The 19,725-nt window shown below is 38.4% G+C and overlaps 1 pseudogene; it reads left to right on the top strand.

Annotated features, from left to right (window-relative positions):
• The first annotated feature begins 18,579 nt into the window (after positions 1-18,579).
• LOC105083059 (large ribosomal subunit protein uL16-like) lies at positions 18,580-19,432 on the top strand (annotated as a pseudogene).
• The last annotated feature ends 293 nt before the right edge of the window (positions 19,433-19,725 follow it).

Raw genomic sequence — 19,725 nt, 5'->3', positions numbered from 1 at the left:
TGCATGTACACAAAAGAAGGACGCTTTTCTTGGGAACTATGGTAAATATCCTAAGATACGTAGCATTCTAAAAAATGGGTGGTTGAAGAGAGATGTTGAAGTTGATACATTTCAGTGATGCTCTAGGTTTAAATAAAAATCTTTATGACAAATTTCAGCTTACAGAAAAGTAGATTAGCTCGATGAACACCCATTTATCACTCATGTAGTTTTAGTAATTATCAACTGTTGGCCAGTCCTGTTTCCTCTATATCCTCATCTCCTTTCTCTGCCCCCACCCTCATATTATTTTAAAGTGAGTCCTAGAAGTTATATCTTGTTTATAAATATTTTAGCATGTGTCTCTAAAAGATACGCAACACCCATTTTAAAAACAATCTCAATATCACATGTAAAAAATAATTACTCAAAATAAAATCAGATACCTACCTATTCAGTGTTGAGATTTCCCTTAAGTTTTTACAAGGTTTTTGGACTCAAGATCCAATTGATAACAGTATAAATTGTGACTGGTTGATGTGTGTCTCTAGGTTCTCTCTCCCTGCCCCATGTTCTCCTCTTCTCTCCCTCTCCTTAGTTTCCCTGTCCCTGCCTTCCTCCTCCCCCCATTGTAATTTATTTTTGTATAGTTTCCCACACTCTGGGTCTTGCTGAATGCATCTCCCTTGTGGTGCTTAACATGTTCTTTATCCATACTCTCACTTCTTTGTTTTCCCAAGACTCCTTTAGAGGAGGTGGTGTTTTATACTCTCATCCGTAGGTACTACGTTTGGTTATCTCTTGTGCTGCCAGCAGCCATTGGTGGTCATGGTCTTAATGACATCTAATAAAACTGTGATGATGGAAATACTCTATTTCTACACTGTTCAGTATGGTAGCCACTAGCCTCATGTGGTTGAGTGCTTGATATGTGGCTGGAGTGATTGAGGAATATAATTTTAATTTTAATCTTTAATAGTTTCTTTGCTTTCTGGTTTTCCAAGAAGTTCCTGCCTTAGCAGACTCACCCTTTTTGTAGGACTCCAGGTTTCTTTTAGTGGAAAATGGTATGTAGAGTCCACAGTATAAACCACTGGATTTGTCATTATTTCTAGGCTTTTTCAGTGGATGGAACAGGACTTTTTTTAAAAAAAGATACATCATTAATTCACACTGATACTTCCAATTTAAAGCTTAAAACTCAGGATAGTGGGGTTTTTACTTAATCTCAGTGATACTACTTACTATCTCTTTTTACCTATGCCCTAAATGCTAGTTATCAGCGACTCACACGTATTCCTTTGCTTTGTTCCACTGTAATCTCACTGCATTCTCAAAATAATACAACCGTACTACTAACAGTTTGATTACTGTAAGTGGTTTAACAGTAGTTTAGTTTCTTTTGTCTTTAGGTTGGTTACACCTCACTAGGGATGAACAGTCAAATTCTTGGTTGTGGTTATGCCCCTAACTAGTACATGTTTAGGTACATTTGTTTCACAAAATCTTTTATTTACATTTAGAAATATTGACTTTGGTTTATTTAATATATATCGTTCTTCCAATATTCTTAACATATTCAATTTGGGATTAAAAATAACTTACACATCATATTAGAAGACTTTTCTAAACTAAGCTACATGAATATTTTCCTCAATCAAGAATAATACTTTTTTAGGCAATTTTTTTTTTCATTTTTAGTTTGAGACCCATACTTTGCAGTAGAATTGTTTGGTGAAAATTAAGTTCATGTGGTTTGCATTGGAAAACATCTGACATAGAACAGCCTCTGGTTGAAAAGTTCTATCGCCTTCCTGTCACAGCTCTATGTAAGGCCAACAAGAATATCAGTAGTCATTTGTCTTCTTTCTTTTTAATGCGGAAACTGAATAACTGAACGGGAAGTGATTAGAAACCATGGGCTTCCAGTGGACCAATGTATTTTTTTTTAATATTAAAATGATAAGTGCTCGTTTCCCTTAATCCTTCAGCTCTCTGTAGATACCCTGAAATGGGTGGTCAATGACAAAATGGGGTTCCCTAGAAAAGCATTTTCCCAAACTGACTATACTTCAGAATGACTTCAGGAGCTTTTTAAATCCATAGACTACTTCAGACACTGAATCAACTCTCTAGGGAATGGAGCCAATAATTTATATTCTAGCTCTTCCTAGGTTTTTAACACACCTAGCTGAGCCAGATTTAGGGACCATTGCTTTGCTGGAGATGACAGAGGGATGGCACTCACAGTGGCATCTTACTAAGGGATCATATATAGAACTGGCCTAGTGGAAATTTACCTGGCTGTCTTCAATCCCTTTTCTTCTATATGGTGAGATTTTTTCCGTTGGCTTGACACTGATGTCAGAATAACTAAACTGAGAAACGTTGTCTGATCCAAGGATGTTTCCGATCAGATGGCTTAGGGGAAATCTGAGAGAGCCCAGGGGAAAGGAATAGACAATTTTCCTCCTATTGACCTTGTATATGCTTTATGCTAAGAGGCGTAAGGTGTCCTAGAAATTCACATGGAGTCCTGCTCATCTCACAAAAGAGAGATTTAGAGAAGTACTAACTACAGCCTACAGTTTGCTTTTCTGTAATCCTCTTGGGAACTTTGAGTGTCACAGGTTTTAGTGATCCGGATCATAGCCGATTATTTTGAGACTAACAGATATGATAAAGAAAGATCAAAGGCATATGACAGTAGCAACAACTGAAGAAAATGCGCAGTGCCAAACAGACTACACTAAGTCCCTGACACATTGATTATTCAAATAAAGCACTTTCAGTCTGCCAGTTTGGTAGAGAAAGATGGTCCTACTTGCTCCATCTAATCTGTCAACAACTTCCCATGCTAAATGCTGGGTGCTTGTTTTAAACTTTACAGAGTACGTTTAAATCATGATTGTGACCTATATTAGATGTGTGTCTAAATGCAAGTTACTTCATTTCTGTGAAGCTGTATAGCCTTCTCACCTTAAAATGGTGATCCTCCCTCTCCTACAGGGTGATGTTGTGAAAGGTCTGTAAGTCGTCTGGCATGGGTTCTGGCACGTAGATCAAACATTCACTCAAGCAGTATTTGGATAACTACCTCGTGTGGCCAGGTGTTCAGGATACAGCAATAGGCAAAACAGAAGATGTTTACTATCTCCTGCTCTAGAAAGTAAGCTCCACAGGACAGGAATTTATCCATTGCTGTATCCTTAGCTCTTACAACCCTCCAAGGCGCATGCGTGTACTAACACATCTGTACCTTAATTTTAAGGGGAAGTCAGACAGAAGTTAGGGAGCAAAATAAATATAAAAGGTGAATAGTGCTATGAAGGAAACAAAGGGCTGAGGAATGGAAAACCATACGGCTGACTTTCTTTTGATAATGTAGTTGAAGATTTTTCAGGTCTGTCTAAAGAGCTATGGGAAGACTACAGGGAAAAGCATTTCAAGCAGAGAAGAACATTATATGCAAAGGTCCTGACATGGAAAAAAATCACTTAATGGAACTGAGAATTTAGTGTAAACTAGTATAGTCAGAATTAGTGAGAAAAAGGAGAATGGCAGGATATGAAGCCGAAAGATCAGAAGACGTTTATCCAGTCTGACGGTTGAGTCTTTAATGAAAATACTTAGTTTGCTTTTATTCACTCTTTAATTACAAATTACTGCCACTTGTACTTAAATCTACCATAATATTCTGCCATTTGTTTGACCATTTCTGTTTCTTTTTAATGTCCTTTTCCTCTTGTTTTTGATTTATTAAGCATTTTTATTAATTTCCCCCTCTATTAACTTTGTTAAAATTCTTCTGTTATTCTTTGTGTTGTTACTGTAATTACAACTTACATCCTTGATTTATGAAGCCTAATACAAATTAGCACTTTTGCCATTTCTACTTTTTGGGCAATACAAAAACATAAAATACTTTTAACCGCATTAACTCCCATGTGATATATGGGTTATTATTGTGTATTTTATCTACACGTTAAGGATCCCCCATGTCCTTCCTTACCTATTGCACATTTATCCTTTCTGCTCTCTACTTTTTCTTGAGTCTCTTGAAGTACAATCTGGGATCATTTTCCTTCTGCCCAAAGAACTGTCTTTTTAGTATTTTCTGAAGTATGATCTGCTGGCAACAAATCCTTTCATTTTTGGTTTCTGAAGTTACTTATTTTGTTTTTACAGTTAAAGGACATTTTCATTATGTAATAGAATTCCAGGTTGGCAGTTTTTGTTTTGGTTTTTTCTTTAAGCATGTCTTCTATTGTCTTCTTGCTTTCATTGTTGTTGGTGGGAGTCAGCTCTTAGTGTAATTTTTGCTTTTATGAAGGTATTATGTCTTCTCTGTCTGCTTGTAAGACTTTTCTTTGTTTTTGTGTTTAGTTTTTGCAGTTTGACTCTGTCTCCGGGTGGTTTTCTGTGTAATTCTTTTGCTTGGGATTTGTAGAGCCTCTTGAATTTATGGCTTGAATCAACATTTGGTTATCTGGGAGTCTGTTTCTCTTCTGCTTTTTAATCAAATTTTGCCCTTTTGTATTTGTGGTTTTCTTCTGACTGACTGCCATACATTAAAAGTACAGTTTTAGTGTGTTTGAAGCTCTGTGGGATGCCATCATTCTCCAGAGAAAATTTACTTCTGTTACTGGCAGTTAACAAGGGTTAGGCTAGATTATCTCTCTGGGTTTCCTTTTCCTTTGGGTCCTTCCTCCGAATTCTCATTGTCTTTGTCGTTCTCGGATCTCTTCAAATAGATTTAAAAACAAAAATAGCCTAGCTTTTCCAGTTTCTCTTAGCTAGAAAGTTGGTCTGGAAAGGAGTAAAAATTAATTTTATTCTAAAAGCAGTAGGAAAGTATTACAGATTTTTAAAAATTGACATAAATCTGATTCCCATTTTAAGATGATCTTAACTAATTTACTTACTTTGTCATCTCTTCTCTTGAAATGTCCTAAAAGTTGGCTTTTAACTCCATTTCCACTGTTATCCTGGTCTAAATGCTATCTAGTTACTAGCTTCAGTTACTGCTTTTATCTTGCTGTCTTAGTCTCTGCAGGCCCTCTAATATATCAATGTTAAATTCTTTTCCCCAAGGTCCTGTTTCTTTTTTGTGTAGATTTGGAACTTAAAATTAGCTGTGTAGTCCTTTAAGTAAATAGTTTCATTGGTCACATTTTACCGAAGAGCAAATCAGCTCGAAGAGGTCAAGGAACTTGCTCAAGGTCGCACGAATAGGTGGCGCTACGTGCTAAATCCAGGCCTCTTGAATTTCAGAGAGTAGATCCATCACTTTATGGTACAGGGATGTATTCCATTCAGACGATATTTTCTATAAATATAGCAGCGTTTATATTCTGTTGCTGCCACGTACAAAACTTAGTTAAAATGTAAATAATAAAAAGTTGAAGCTTTTTTTTTATTGTTCATGCTCCTTGATGTCAAAGCTGTTTGAGCTGAACTTTTTTCCAGAGATATTCCAAGATTTTTTTTTTCAGAAATGTTTACCACTGTATAAATAAATAAATAAATAAATAAATAAATAAATAAATAAATTTGTTTAGAATATTTCAGAGTATGAAACCTTTCTATTTATACATGAACATTTAACATTATTTCACATACACACAACATACAACACACAAACACATACACACACAGGTATGAGAAGTTTAAAAAGAAGATACAAAATTCAGTGCTCTGTCATTCCCTACTATCTAATCAATGTGTTTTTAAAGGATCAGAGAAATTTGTTTCCTGGACTACGGATGCTATCTTTAATTTGAAGTTTCCTAGGTAATACGGTGTTCTCATTTCAGGCTGTTTTTGGACACACTGAATGCTTAAATCACTTATTTCACTATGTACGGGGATACCTACAAGCCTGGCCATGAATTGGAGGGTGTGAGAAACAGAGCTTTTGTCATTAAAAAAAAAAAATTGGTATTGATGGTGATCTGCTTATTAATCTGTGTCCTAATACCTGACATTTATAGTTACTAAAATTTCTATTCCATCTCAGATATACTTAAAATTCTTGATTTCATTTGAATTTAGATAACATTTTGAACAATGGCTGGATTCCCATACATCCCAGAGTGACCATTTGAATTCCATAGATTTGAAATGCTTTTATTTCAGACCTGGTAGATAGAAAGTTAGACTAAAGTAGTGGTGATGATGGCTTGTAAAGCTCTCTAACAGGCTCTCTAATAATACTGTTAAGAGCGTGGGTTCTGGAACCAAACTGCCTGTGTTCAGATGCTTGTTTTGCCCTTTATCAGCAGTGTAACTTTGGATAGGTTACTAGTATTTCTGGGCCACAATATTAACCATGAAGTAAGATGACAATAATAGGCTATTGTAGAGTTATGAGGATTGTGAGAATCATCACATGTTGGTATTTAGCATCTTGCCCTGCCCTTAGTAAGCGTTTAATTATTATTATTATTAGATTACCAGTAAAATTTTCTCTGAAGAGCCCCATTTATAATAGGGTTTGCACAGTGGATCTGTGCAGCCCCTGACATTCTATCAGTTGATGTAATTTTCCGAGAATTCTTCAGTGGTTTGAACAAACTATGGCTCTTCCCAATATGATAGCGTTTCTGTCTGTGCCAATTCTATACATGGCAATCTGTGGTCTGCATGACAATAAGCAAATGTTTATTTAAAACTCAGTGTTGGAAGAGGGAAGGGTAGATCTTGACATAAATAAACATGAGAGCATTAGAGAGATTTTTCAAGATTCAGCAGGAAAATGCTGCCTCGTGGCTGCACAGAGGAATGTTCACGGAGCTCTGATTCAAAGACAGGAGCAGCAGTCAGCCACCGGTTTCCCCAGGTTCTGCCTTTATTAGGTTCCTCTGACCCCTTTGTAACTGAAAGTCAGGTGGACATAGGGCTTCTGTGGCATCCTGAAAGTCACCAGTATTTCTAAGTAATAAATGTTACTACTTTAATGACACAGCCTTGCTGAAATGTGGGTGACCTGGAATTTCACAGATGTAGTGTAATACTAAATCGGCTGTGACCACACACAGGATGTCATTGTCATTCCTTTCAAACTACAGAGCAGTAATTTGGTAATGTGTGAACACCTGGGTTTGCACTGTCTTTAACCTGAAATAAAAGGGAGAGGAATAGCCCGAGTCTTTTTGTTTTGGTGAAATCTGACCCATGGCTTTCTTTCCCTTTATAAACATTATATTTGGATCTGTGCCTACATATGTGTAAGTTTTTATTTTTCAGAACAGCTCTTGAGGGAACCATTACCTGTGCTGTATTATGTAGAACAGTGTGGGTGCTGGAAGAGTGTTCAGTCCTAATAATAACAATACACACTAGTTATTCGCAGGTGAGGCATTTGGTGAGTCACCATTTACTGTGTGTTCTGTGTTTAAACTTGGTTATGCAAATGGGTCAGATTATTTCTTAAATGAACTTGACTATTAGGATATTCCATCACTGGAGTCAAACATCAAAGAATAGCACTTTTAAAACATTTTTTTTCACTTTTAATTTTGGAACAATTTCAAACTGGGAGAAAAATTGCAAGAACAGTACAACAGAAATGTCTGTGTACCCTTCCCCTAGAGCCTTCATCCAGGGTTGGCCAGTTGTCTAAACATTGTCCTTTATGACACAGGATGCAATCCAGGATCAATTGTGGTGCCAGTTATCCTGAAACAGTTCCTCCTCCTTTCCTTGACGCTCTCAGCAATGTTAGTTTTGAAGACTTTAGGTCAGTTATTATGGAAACTGTTCCTCAATTTGGGTTTATCTAATGTTCCCTCATAATTATATCCAGGTCATCCACTTTTTGGACAAAATTTCACAGAAGTGTTGGTTTGCTGTTTTCCTTGCATCCAGTCATGTGGTACATGGTGTCAGTTTTTTCACTACTGGTGTTGTTAGCTTTGATCACTTAAGATGGTGTCTCTGAGATTTCTCTACTATAAAAGTATGAATTTTTTGACAGTTTGGAATTAGCAATTATTTTGCAGGCATAGATTTTGAGACTTTAAAATCCTGTTACTCAGCCCCAATTCATCAATTAGTTTTTGTATCCATTACTACTTCTTGCATGATTAATTATTACTAAATTCGTTGAGAAATGCTGATTTTTGCAATTCCTTCCTTCCACATTACTTAGTATTAAACTGCAAGGAAGAGCTTTCTTTTCTCCCCAGTTGTTTAGTTATATCATCAGGATTCATGAATTTCTATTTTATGCAATGAGCTATAGTTCAGGAGTGTCATTATTTATTTTGTTGCTCAACTTGTCCCAAATTTGACTAGTAGGAGCCCCTCCAGGCTGGCTTCTGTGTCCTTTGACAGGTACTGATCATTCTTTGAGCAGTTCCTTACTTTCTGGCACAATCAAGCTCATCTTTGTTCTTTCCTTGGATCAGCCCTGGGAGCAGTCATTGGGTCCTGTTTCATTTAGTAGACTGGCATCTAGAAACTAAGATCTGGGTAGAAGATGAGCTTATTTGTGGGATATTACTGCTTCCAGACTCCTTTAGTGAAAAAAGGAAATCACTGTTTCTCTGTTTCTCTCTCTCTCTCTCACAAGTATGTCTGTATATGTATGTATATGTATATGTATATGTATATGCATATGTATATGTATACATTCATACAGACATACTTATTAATTTATAACCATGAGTACACACCAGTACTTACAATTCCTATTTCTTATCACCACAGAATTCATTATAGCTTTCTCTCTTTCCATATTTGTACTGTCTTTGTCTGGCAGTAATACTGGCTTCCATATCTCAATATATTATTTGCTCAATCTCCCCGTATGTAGAGCTTGCTAGGCTGCCTTCCTGCCTGATGGCTTTCTCACTGAATAGCAAATAAGGGGCAGAGAGAAGGATGGAGGGACGGAGGAAGGAAAGGAATACACATTTTAAAATCTAAATTAAAATTTAAGACTAGATTTTCTAACAGATTTTTTTTAATGTATAGGTATTACAGAAGTAAAGTTCTGGGAATGGAGTTTATTACTTTTTTTCAGATCTTGCATGTATATTCTATTATTTTGTTTTTATATTCATAGCACTTAATGGTAATAGGCATTAGGCCTACAAAGATGAATGAGACCCAGTCTACAAGGAACTCAGCATGTGAGACGGCGAGCGGACGTGTCGACAATTCCTACGACAGAGTGATCAGGGTTAGAGAAGAATCCACAGCTCCAGGAGCAGAAGACGAGACCGAGAGGTTTGGACAGAGGCAGCTGAGTGATTTTCTTCTCCATTAAGAGTAAGAACTGACTTTCTAAAAGGTTAATTTCTAGTTGGCCTTCTGAATTTTGTTTTTTTTTTTAATCTTCTGTTTCTTCTGCCCTAATTATTCTGTAGAAGGCCAGAGGTCAGGCAGGACGAAGGGTCCCTCCGTGGTCAGCTGGGACACAGCTCTTCCTTAAAGGCCTGGGCTCCTGTTTCTCCCGGCCCCAAGGTTGGGGGCTTTGGCATATTCTGAGTACAGCTTCTGACTGCAAGGGATCAGAACTGTATCATATTTAATACTATATAGTTCTTTTGAATAGTATATATTTTTCAGTGCTTTTAAAGTCACTATTATAAAATTTCTTATATTATCAAATAGTGCCAATATTCTAGAATTTTGTGTATATCAGTTGTATCTTTATATTTAATGGATATGCAGGCAAATCACTTCAGTTTTTATTATTTTAGTTAAAGGGCTCTTCATTGTATCACATGCTTTAAAACATACTGGTTAGTTAAGACTCCCAACAATGTGGAAATGTGGGTTGGTTTTGCCACTCTATAATTAAAAGTTATTGCTCCATGGCTTCCAAGGAAGTCAATAAAGGCACTTGGAGAAATTGGTCCAATCTTATATGGTGCAAGAAGAGTAAATAAATACAGATGAATGAATCTCAACCGAAGTCATCTGAGAGATAAATATAACCTCTGCTCCAATAATTGAGCCTCAGATTCTGGCTCAGAAAGACATTATGCCTTCTCAGCACTGGCCTTTGAACACCTGAGATGCTCAATTTTCAAACAGAATCAACTTATGATGAGAAAATATTCTTTGAGATTATAAAAAAAGGCACTTGTAATTTAAATATTTAAACATAAACCCCATTATAGCTACCTTTCTCCCTGCATTACAGAAACTGACAGCTCTAAATATTACATTAAGCATATTACACCCCCATTATATATTTTGCAGTATAAAGATATTCCTTAAACTAGGTACTAGTATTACTTAAAATTGCAGTCATCTGTCTGTGTTTGATATGGAGCGCAGGTACTGGGTCACATCTCGGCAAGGATCTCAAACTTGTTGAAAGCTGATTGAAAGTCAGGGTGGAGTTTGCATGAGAGGCCCATGATGGTGAAATCTTGGACACAGCGTGGTGACACTTTCCTTACAGCTTACAAGTTCACAGAGTTCATAGGCAATTCACGTAAACTCAAAACGTCTGAGTAGCCATGTGAAAAACTATTTGCATCTTGGGGACACCTAAATCTCAGTTTATGACTCATCTCTATATATCGAGAAATTGCCACAGTCATCACCTTGGAATCCTGTCTTAGTGTATTTACAAATAACTCACATCGCTTACTTGGGATTTAGATGATTTTAAAACCAGAAAGTCACTGTTACTTTTAAAACTAGACAGTCGCTAAATCCAGCACAATCACCTTGTTCTTTCGTTTAGAGCTTTCTTCCTATTCCCTTTGGTTTCACTCATAACTCTGGTAACCAAGATAAACATCATACAAGTAGATAAGAATTTTTGAAAATCTGTTTTCAAAGCTCTCAAAGAAAGATAACCATTTTGAGATTTCCCTTCTGGGTTGCTTTAGTCAGAAGAATAGTATGGTAAAATATTTTCACAATTATTTTATCAAGCATAATGTTCAATAATTATAACACTAACCTTATTATAGAGAGTCTCAGGAGATAGGTAGTAAGTATTATCATTATTTTATGTTCTGTGATAAAAACATTAAGGCTGACAATAACCAGAGATTTTAAAATGATGATTAAATTCCAGCTAAACTAGTCTTTGACAAGCATTTACTGACAGTGCTTGAGGAAGCAGCAGCAGTTATGACAGGGATAATAAAACATCACAGGAGAGACTTGCCTCTTTAATGCCCATGACTCTTGAGCAATGTGTATAATTAGCACTCCATGGAAACCACTGTAGGAACATTCTGTAATATGGTTTAGGGAGACCTTTGTCCTCAGATTTACTAGCTAATGACATTCTATAATGCTTTGGTAAATCATTGAATTCTATTGATTTTTAAGTATTTGGGAGTATCTAGTTAAAAATAGGAAGTCTGACTTGGAGTTGGAAACTTCTCCTTTAAACTCTTCCCAGTAGCCTCCCCGCATGTCCTCAGCTTCTGTGGAATGCCTAGAGTGTCCATCTCTTGACATAAAGTGAAGCATTAAGAGTACACTTCTGTTTCAAAATCCAGCAATTTCATAAGCCTACTGAAATTATCCTCATCATTACTAAACTCTGCTGGCATAAATATTATATAACAAAGTTATGACTTATTGGTAAATCAGTTTATTCATTTGAACTTTTATAACACAAAGATCAAGAGACAACATTCTGCATTTCTTTCTGTTCACACATATCTAAAGTCCATGTATTTTTAAATTATAATATCTGCAATCATATAAATGTCATAGGTTTTTAAAAATACAAAATTTTGAGAAATAAAAATTAGTTGAGATGTAAATATGATGGCCAAACTGAATTATGAAAGTCAGCTAGCTGAGGATTTGTTGAGAGTAAGTTCATGAAGAAAAAAACATAAGGATAGATTGAAAGTATTTCTTTTTAATATGGTTTCTATTAAATTAAAATACAACAAAAACAAACCACTTCTTAGGACCTTCCCTTTGAGATACTGTACACACAGGGACATGTAAGGATGCTTCCAGCACAGAAATTCTGAAACGTTCTTGGTTTGTGACATTTTTAGTGTCACATTTTTTTTTCATGGTAAAACCTAAGACAAAAAAATTTAATAATTCTGTTTATTAAGTAGTTAGACCCCAATTTAATAGTAGTATTGTAGCCATAGTTTGTGGAGTGGCTAACAGATGTTGCCGTGCTACCCTCAAAATTTAAAAATATTAGTGCCCCTCCTGTGTGTTTACGGCAGCCAGCATAGTCTGGGAACCATGGTCCTAGCAGCAAAATGGCAAAACACTGATAGTGACTTAAATGCTCATGAATTGGATGATGTTTGAATGACAGTGTAGCTATATGCTGGAATACTATGTAGGAATTAAAAAGATGGAAACATATCTGTATATACTGATGTACAGAAGTCTCCAATACATGTCATTGAGTGAAACTTGGAAACCTGCAGAGGATTTACTGTAATACAACATTTAAAACACATACATGTATCTGGAAAGCATAACTGCACATGTATGTTCAAAAACACACACAGAATATGTATATATATTTTGTATACACACACATTTTCTGTGTTGCAGGCCGCACACACATTTTGTGCTGGTCCCTGAGGCTCCCTACTCCGTTCAGGGTGTTCCCCCGCCTGACTGTGGCCACTCTCAAGTGTAGTGTGGAGAGCCCAGTCTTCCCCTCATCTGTTGTCTTTTCCTTTTTCCCCAAATTGCTATGTCTGGCTCTTCATCTTCCATTTCCTCCTCTTTCCTACTTTTTAAAAAGAATTAAGACAATTCAAAAAAGAAATTACATTGTGAAGGTAGTATATTTAAAGTGACACCCTGTAGGACTCTCCTGATGATAGAAGGAAGTTAATTCAAATCCTAACACCTTCCCAAGAGACCCTCCATGGCAGAGCCTCTGTTCCTGACTCAGCTTTCCAGACCTCAGGCTCACACATTTCTCTGAAAGCGCTTCCTCCTCCGTCTAGCCTTTCCTGTGAGATCTCTTAATAGGTTACGCAGGAAACTCCACACCCTGTCTGCAATGAAATCTAACTCACTACAGCATCTAACCTCCCTCCGCAGTTGTTGGGCTGCACCCTACAGACCTACAAGGCCTGTACCTGTCCAGCTTCAAGACCAAAGGAAGAGCCCAGAGTCAGCCACAGACACATTAGTGGCTTAATGGATGGGGGATCTTATATGACTGAAGCAAGATCCTGCAGGGACACCCCCACTGTTAGTGGCAGACGGTGGGCAGGACATAGTGGCAGGCTTTGCTCCTGGGGGCAGGGGAGGTTACCAGTTACAGGGGGAATTGATGTCAGGTTGGCTCACCAGTGTCCAGGGAACCAGCAGAGGGGCACGCCCCCACCACCTCTTTGATAAGAACAATCACTAGCTAGGGCCTGGGGCAAGTATGTGGGAAGCTCCGTTGTGTGAGTGGGATGTAGGTGAAGCAGTAACTTGGTCGAGCAGAGGATGTACAGAGGGCAAGAGAACAGCCATCCTGGGTGGCCTGACCACACAGCAGTCCACCTCCCTGCTCTGCCTTAAGTTCATTCCCCACAAACTAGGTCTCTGGCACAAGGTGGGAAAGGATTGTCTTGGTCAATACTGACTGTCACAATTTCTCAACAACGTGATGTGCACACGTGTTCTTTATCTACCAGGCACACACAGTTGTTCTTGCTTCAGGACTTTTGCTGTAGCTTATTTCTGGCTTGATGTCAGTATCACCTTCTCACAGAGAACTTTCCCAACCTTAATTTAAGAAGTCTCCCAGGTAGGGTTGCCAGGTAAAATAGAGGAGGCTGAGTTCAATTTAAATTTCAGATAATGTTTTGTAAAAGTATATCCCAAATGTTGCATGGGATGTATTTATGTTAAAACATTATTCATGGTTTATCTGAAATGTAGACCGAACTCGGTTTCCTGTATTTTTATTGCTAAGCCTGGCAACCCTACTTGTCATTTTCTGATACAACCCTCTGTGGTAGCTTCCTTCTTGCGCTCAGGATGAGGTAATATGCTCTTGTTTACTTGGTTGCTCGCCTGTTCAGTGTCTGTCTTCCTCCAGAGGAGCCCTGTCTGTCTTATTCCCCACTGTACCCCGAGAACCTGGGACACTGCCTAGAATGTACTAGATCCTCCAGGGGATGAACACGTCTTCCAAAAACAAATGTTAACAGAAGTGTTTTAAACTGAACCCTTTGCTACTTGCCCAGTATTTTGTGAGGTACCTCACATTTTGTGGAATTCTAGTGTCACACAATTATAGACATTGTGCCCTTCAGAACTTCTAGAATAAGAAAGGAGTCATGTAATCCATTTACAGAAAGAAAAGCTTTGGGGAAAAAATATTTAAAAAACAGATTCCATTTAGTAACCTTGATGAAAGGAAAGGAGGTCATGTATTTTACCAAATATATAAATTTTAACCATTTAAGAAACTTTGATAAAAACATTCAAGAATGTATTAAATTTTAATTCACAGGACACTGTCAACATATTAGGTTGTCTTTGGGTTACCTTGAAATGATTTTTGGCAAAAATCTCACCATAAAGCTTCTCTTAACTATCTATGCATATTTTTACACTTTTTTTTTTTTTGGTAAATATAGTAGTACATGTAACTCATGAATTTTTTAAAAAAGTGTATTTGTTCTTAAGTTAATTGGCTCTCTGGTAGTTTAAGGAAAGGTAAATTAATTGTGTTTCTTGTTCATCCTAGTAAATGATACTTGTTTCTGAGTGTACGTGTTCATGGAATATAAGTTCCACAGAACATTAATCTTATTGATAGAATATAAAACTCTCTGTGGTCTTTTTCACAAAAAAGTTTCCACATCTTCTTTGGGTGAAGTTGGCCAAGTGGTCTTTAGGCAGAATAATCTGAGTAAGATGAGAGTTGAGCAAGTAAGACGGGAATCTAATCACTATGGACTGATTTTGCGTCATTCAGACTTCCTTCTTCTTAATTCCAGATGTAGGGATCAGAGGGTTTAGAATTACATAACAATTTCTAATACACTGTTAATTTATATGAAATCTGAATTGGTGGTGGTATTGCTCTGTGTGTGTGTGTGTGTGTGTGTATAGAACCTAAAAAAGCACATGATTGATAGATTTTAACTCTAGTTAATTTGCACACAACAAATGTGCACCAGATCAGTATTTTTTTTTTTCAAAACAGAGATCTCTCTTGGACATTAACAATCAAAGCATCTGTCTACCACAGTATTCCGAAATTCCCCCCAGTATTGACTGGGGGTGTTTGATTTTGCAGCCCCTTTCAGTGTAATTAGAGGGCCTCCCGTCCCCAGTCTGTGAGAACAACTAGGTTTTGCTTGAATCACACAGGGAAAGGGCTGCAGGCTGCCCAGAGGCTGTACAGAGCAGGCAGTGGGCTCCACCGGAGCTCCCCTTGGGCGTGTCTCATCCTGTCTTCTGCCTTGTGTGTGTGTGTGTGTGTGTGTGTGTGTGTGTGTGTGTGAGTGCGCGCACGTTAGCTGATGAAACCCCCTTCCTGTTGAGCTCCGACGGAACTAAGTGGGGCGGGTGGAGCTTTGGACGGTTCTGAAATCTAAGAACGAGCTTCCGTTCCCACCACTTTCCGCTGAGTCAGTCCACGGCGCTCTGCAGGATCCAGAGGTCTTTGTGTTCAGATTATTTTACTAGCTACAAAAGCCACACCCTTGTGCTACACAAACAGAACACTTTGTCCTCCCAGGAGGTCCTGCTCTGACCACAGCCCTGGGATTTCAAAGCTGCCTGGCGGGGCTTGCCCTCTGTGGTGTAAAATGCTAGGCCAGTGAGTGTCTCTGGTCACAAGGAGGAGGCCTGCAGTTGCTGGCCAGTGGAGGCTTTGAACAGTGATTGACTCTCTCCATTAAAACAGGCTCAGAAATCCACTTGTCATGCATCCAGACAAGAAATAGTACAATGACAGTGAGAAAGAAATGGAATTGTGTACTCTGATTTAGAAAAAATCTGTATTTTTATTTTTTTAACAATACATAATCATTTTTAGCAAATACCCATTTATATATATCCTGAGAGTAGATGACACATGGTCTGTACAGGCAGCTGTGGGGAAGAAGTGGTCTAGTGGAAGGAGGGCTGAATTTGGAGACCGAGCTACAGCTGCCAGTATCCACAGCCTGCTTCCCAGCATAGCAACAATCATCTTCACGAGATTTTAGTCCTGTTCCTGTTCTCAAGTGTGATGCAGGCTTAAATACATCTTATGTAATTATACGTTTCGAACCCAATATGAAAATGCAAAATTGTTATTGAACAGTTCTTACTGAATGGTGATTACAGGCACTATCCTAAAGGCTCTGTTTATTTTTCTCATTGAATTCTTGACATACCTTTATGAAGTAGCTTCTGTCATCCTCTTTTCATTAATGAAGAAAGAGAGACTTAGGGGTGTTAAGGCTCTAGACATGGTCACTTAGTTTATAACGGGGAAAACTGGGGTTCTGACAAGGCCCGGGAGACGCCAGAGCTCAAGATCATAAGCGCTAAGAAACTCAGCCCATCAGTTACACCAGCCTCTGCGTAAAGGAGGGCTTGGGGCGGGCAGCAGTCTGGCCACCCTGGCGGCCTGAGGACTTGCTGTGAAGTGTTGGCTTAGGAAGCATGTTGCTTTTATTTGGATTTGATGTTTACAGCAGGGAGGGAAGTGATGCAGATAATTATTACCAGGTAGCTAAGCGCCTCTCCCCACTGGCCTAACATGCCTTCTCCCCCTACCCTTGGCAGAGTCTCCAGTGCTTTCCGATTGCTTCATAGCCTTTATACTTTCATAAAGCATTTTGGGACATCACTTTCGCTCTTGCCAAGCAGACCTTATTGAATTCTCCATTTTGACAGTCAGAGCTCACTTTCTCAAACTGATCATCCATCAAGCTACATCCCAACTCTGTGCAAAGTGAATCTCACAAAAAATTCATTATTGACATTATTCTGAAGTCTCACAATTAGACTAATCCTATCAGTTTCAGTCTTTACAAGAAATGTAACAGTGTACTACTGCCTTTTTTTCTTAACAAACCTCAACTGCGTCTCTCTGAGGCATTTTTTAAAAAAATTGGTTTATGTATGCTTATCTTTGTACTTTTAAATTTTGATACGGGATTTTAATAGCCAAAAAAACAGTACAAATCATTCATTTGGGGAGCCCTCAAACTGAATACAAATAATTCTGTGTTTATTTTTTCTCTTTCTCTCTTTCTTTCTCCCTTTCTTTCTTTTCTCTCTTTCCCTTTCTTTCTTTCTTTCTTTCTTTCTTTCTTTCTTTCTTTCTTTCTTTCTTTCTTTCTTTCTTTCTTTTTCTTTCTTTCTTTGTTTCTTTCTCTCTCTCTCGCTCTCTCTCTCTTTCTTTCTTTTTCTATTTTCTATTTTTTTTGTTAAGAGTGAGCTGCTTTGACCACTCTTCCTGGAAACGCTCTGTTCTTGTGGCTTCTGTAATGCCACAAGTTATCTGATTTTCTCTCTGCCTCACTTGCTGCTCCTCTCCTTTGCTAGTTTTGCCATCTCTACTCACCTGCTAAATGCTGGAGTACTTGGGTTTGACTTTTGGTTTCTCTTCTCTGTTCCTTTCTGACTTCATCTGGCTCCACAAATTGGAAAACCATCTCTATGCTGATGTGTCTGAAATTTCTGTCTTCAGCTCTGACATCTCCCCTGGTTCCAGATGTGTAGTCCATATCTCCCTTTTTATGTAGGGTAACAGTGTTTGTCACACGTACGAAGGTGGACTGAAGGACTTTGAATTTTCTTTCAAACCTGTTTCTCTCCCAGTCTTGTCCATCTTAGCTGATCACATCACTATTTACCCTAGTGTTCAAGCTATTTCATGCTCTCTTTTTTTCTGTACCTCTCCACATCTCTTTCATTTTTTCTTTCTCTGCTGACTAGCTTTTTTGCTGTATATTACTTTTCAGTGCTAGCAGCCAGAAGTGAGGGACTGAGGCTTCTGAATCCCAACTCCAGTGCTGGCTGAGCAAAGAGAGTCATTTGGATGAGGTCTTGTTAGCCATCCATCCTGATCCACGACAGCCAGAATGAGACTAAGGTCCTGGACCATAATCAGCGCCTAGTCCTGGTTATGAACAAGGCAGTCTTTAGAGAAGGGGGTTGGTTGTTGCCTGGGTTGGGCAGACATCCTAAAAATATATCTTACCAAATTTTCAATAATTTTTATTTTTAAAAATTTTTAAACATTTTTATTGAAGCATAGTTGATTTACAGTGTTAATTTCAAGTATACAGGAAAGTGATTCAGTTATACTATACGTACATATATATATTTTTTTCTTTTTAGATTCTTTTCCATTACATGTTATTACAAGAAATTGAATGTAGTTCCTGGTGCTATAGAGTAGGTCCTTGTTGTAAATCTATTTTATATATAGTAATGCGTGTCTGTTAATCTCTGACCTCTAATTTATCCCTCCCCCCCTTTCCCCTTTTGAAACCAAAGTTCGTTTCCTATGACCTTGAATTTGTTTTTGCTTTGTAAATAGAATTTATATCATTTTTTCAGATTCTAGTTATAAGTGATATCATATGATATTTGTCTTTCTTTGTCTGGCTTCACTTAATATGACAATCTCGAGGTCCATCCATGTTGCTACAGATGGCATGATTTCATTTTTTGTGGCTGAGTAGTATTCCTACAGTTTGTAGTTGATTTTTTAATCAGATAGCATTGTGGTTCGGTCATTTTTATATTCTTGATCCCTTTGATTTGAACATTCATGTAAAGAATCAGAAAGGATCAGGCTTTTATCAGTAATCTTTCTAGTCACACTCTTTCCCTTTGGCACGCCACTGAAGATACTTGTGTCGCCATGGGCCGCCGCCCTGCCCGGCATTACTGGTACTGTAAGAACAAGCTGTACCCAAAGTCACGCTTCTGTCGAGCTGTCCCTGATGCTAAGATCCACATCTTTGACCTGAGGTGGAAGAGGCAAAAGTGGATGAGTTCCCACTCTGTGGCCACAGGGTGTCAGATGAGTATGAGCAGCTTTCCTCTGAAGCCCTGGAGGCTGCCCGTATCTGTGCCAACAAGTACGTGGTGAAAAGCTGTGGCAAAGATGGTTTTCATATTCGAGTGCGGCTCCACCCCTTCCATGTCATCCGCATCAACAAGGCTCCAGATGGGTATGCGGGGTGCCTTTGGAAAGCCCCAGGGCACGGTGGCCAGGGTCCACATTGGCCAAGTCATCATGTCCATCCGCACCAAGCTGCAGAACAAGGAGCATGTGATTGAGGCCCTGCGCAGGGCCAAGTTCAAGTTCCCTGGCCGCCTGAAGGTCCACATCTCGAAGAAGCGGGGACTTACCAAGTTTAATGCAAATGAATTTGAAAACATGGTGGCAGAAAAGCGGCTCATCCCGGATGGCTGTGGGATCAAATACATCCCGAATCGTGGCCCCCTGGACAAATGGAGGGCCCTGCACTCATGAGAGCCTTGGCACTGTCCCCTCCTTTCTCACGACCACCAATAAATCCTACTTTCCTTTCAAAAAAAAAAGTCTTTCTAGTCAAAAGACTTCTTTTCTACTCCCTCATTTCTTTTTCTTTTTTCTTGTTGATTAAGAATAAACTTGGACTATATATATAGATCCAAGCTTGGATCTCCCAACCTTCCTTAATGTAGCTCTTTCTCTAAGTGCAGCCCATCAAGTTTTCTATTTCTTCCCTGAATGTGCGTGAAGTGCATGGTTGGTTTAGGTCACCAGCTCTTGCCAAGAAGGCCTTTTGGAGGTAATTAAATATACCAGAAGTGGGGGGCAGG

The sequence above is a fragment of the Camelus bactrianus genome, chromosome 7 (assembly GCF_048773025.1).
Source record: "Camelus bactrianus isolate YW-2024 breed Bactrian camel chromosome 7, ASM4877302v1, whole genome shotgun sequence".
NCBI classification, from domain to species: Eukaryota; Metazoa; Chordata; class Mammalia; order Artiodactyla; family Camelidae; genus Camelus; species Camelus bactrianus.
This window is presented reverse-complemented; position numbering and strand designations above follow the sequence as displayed.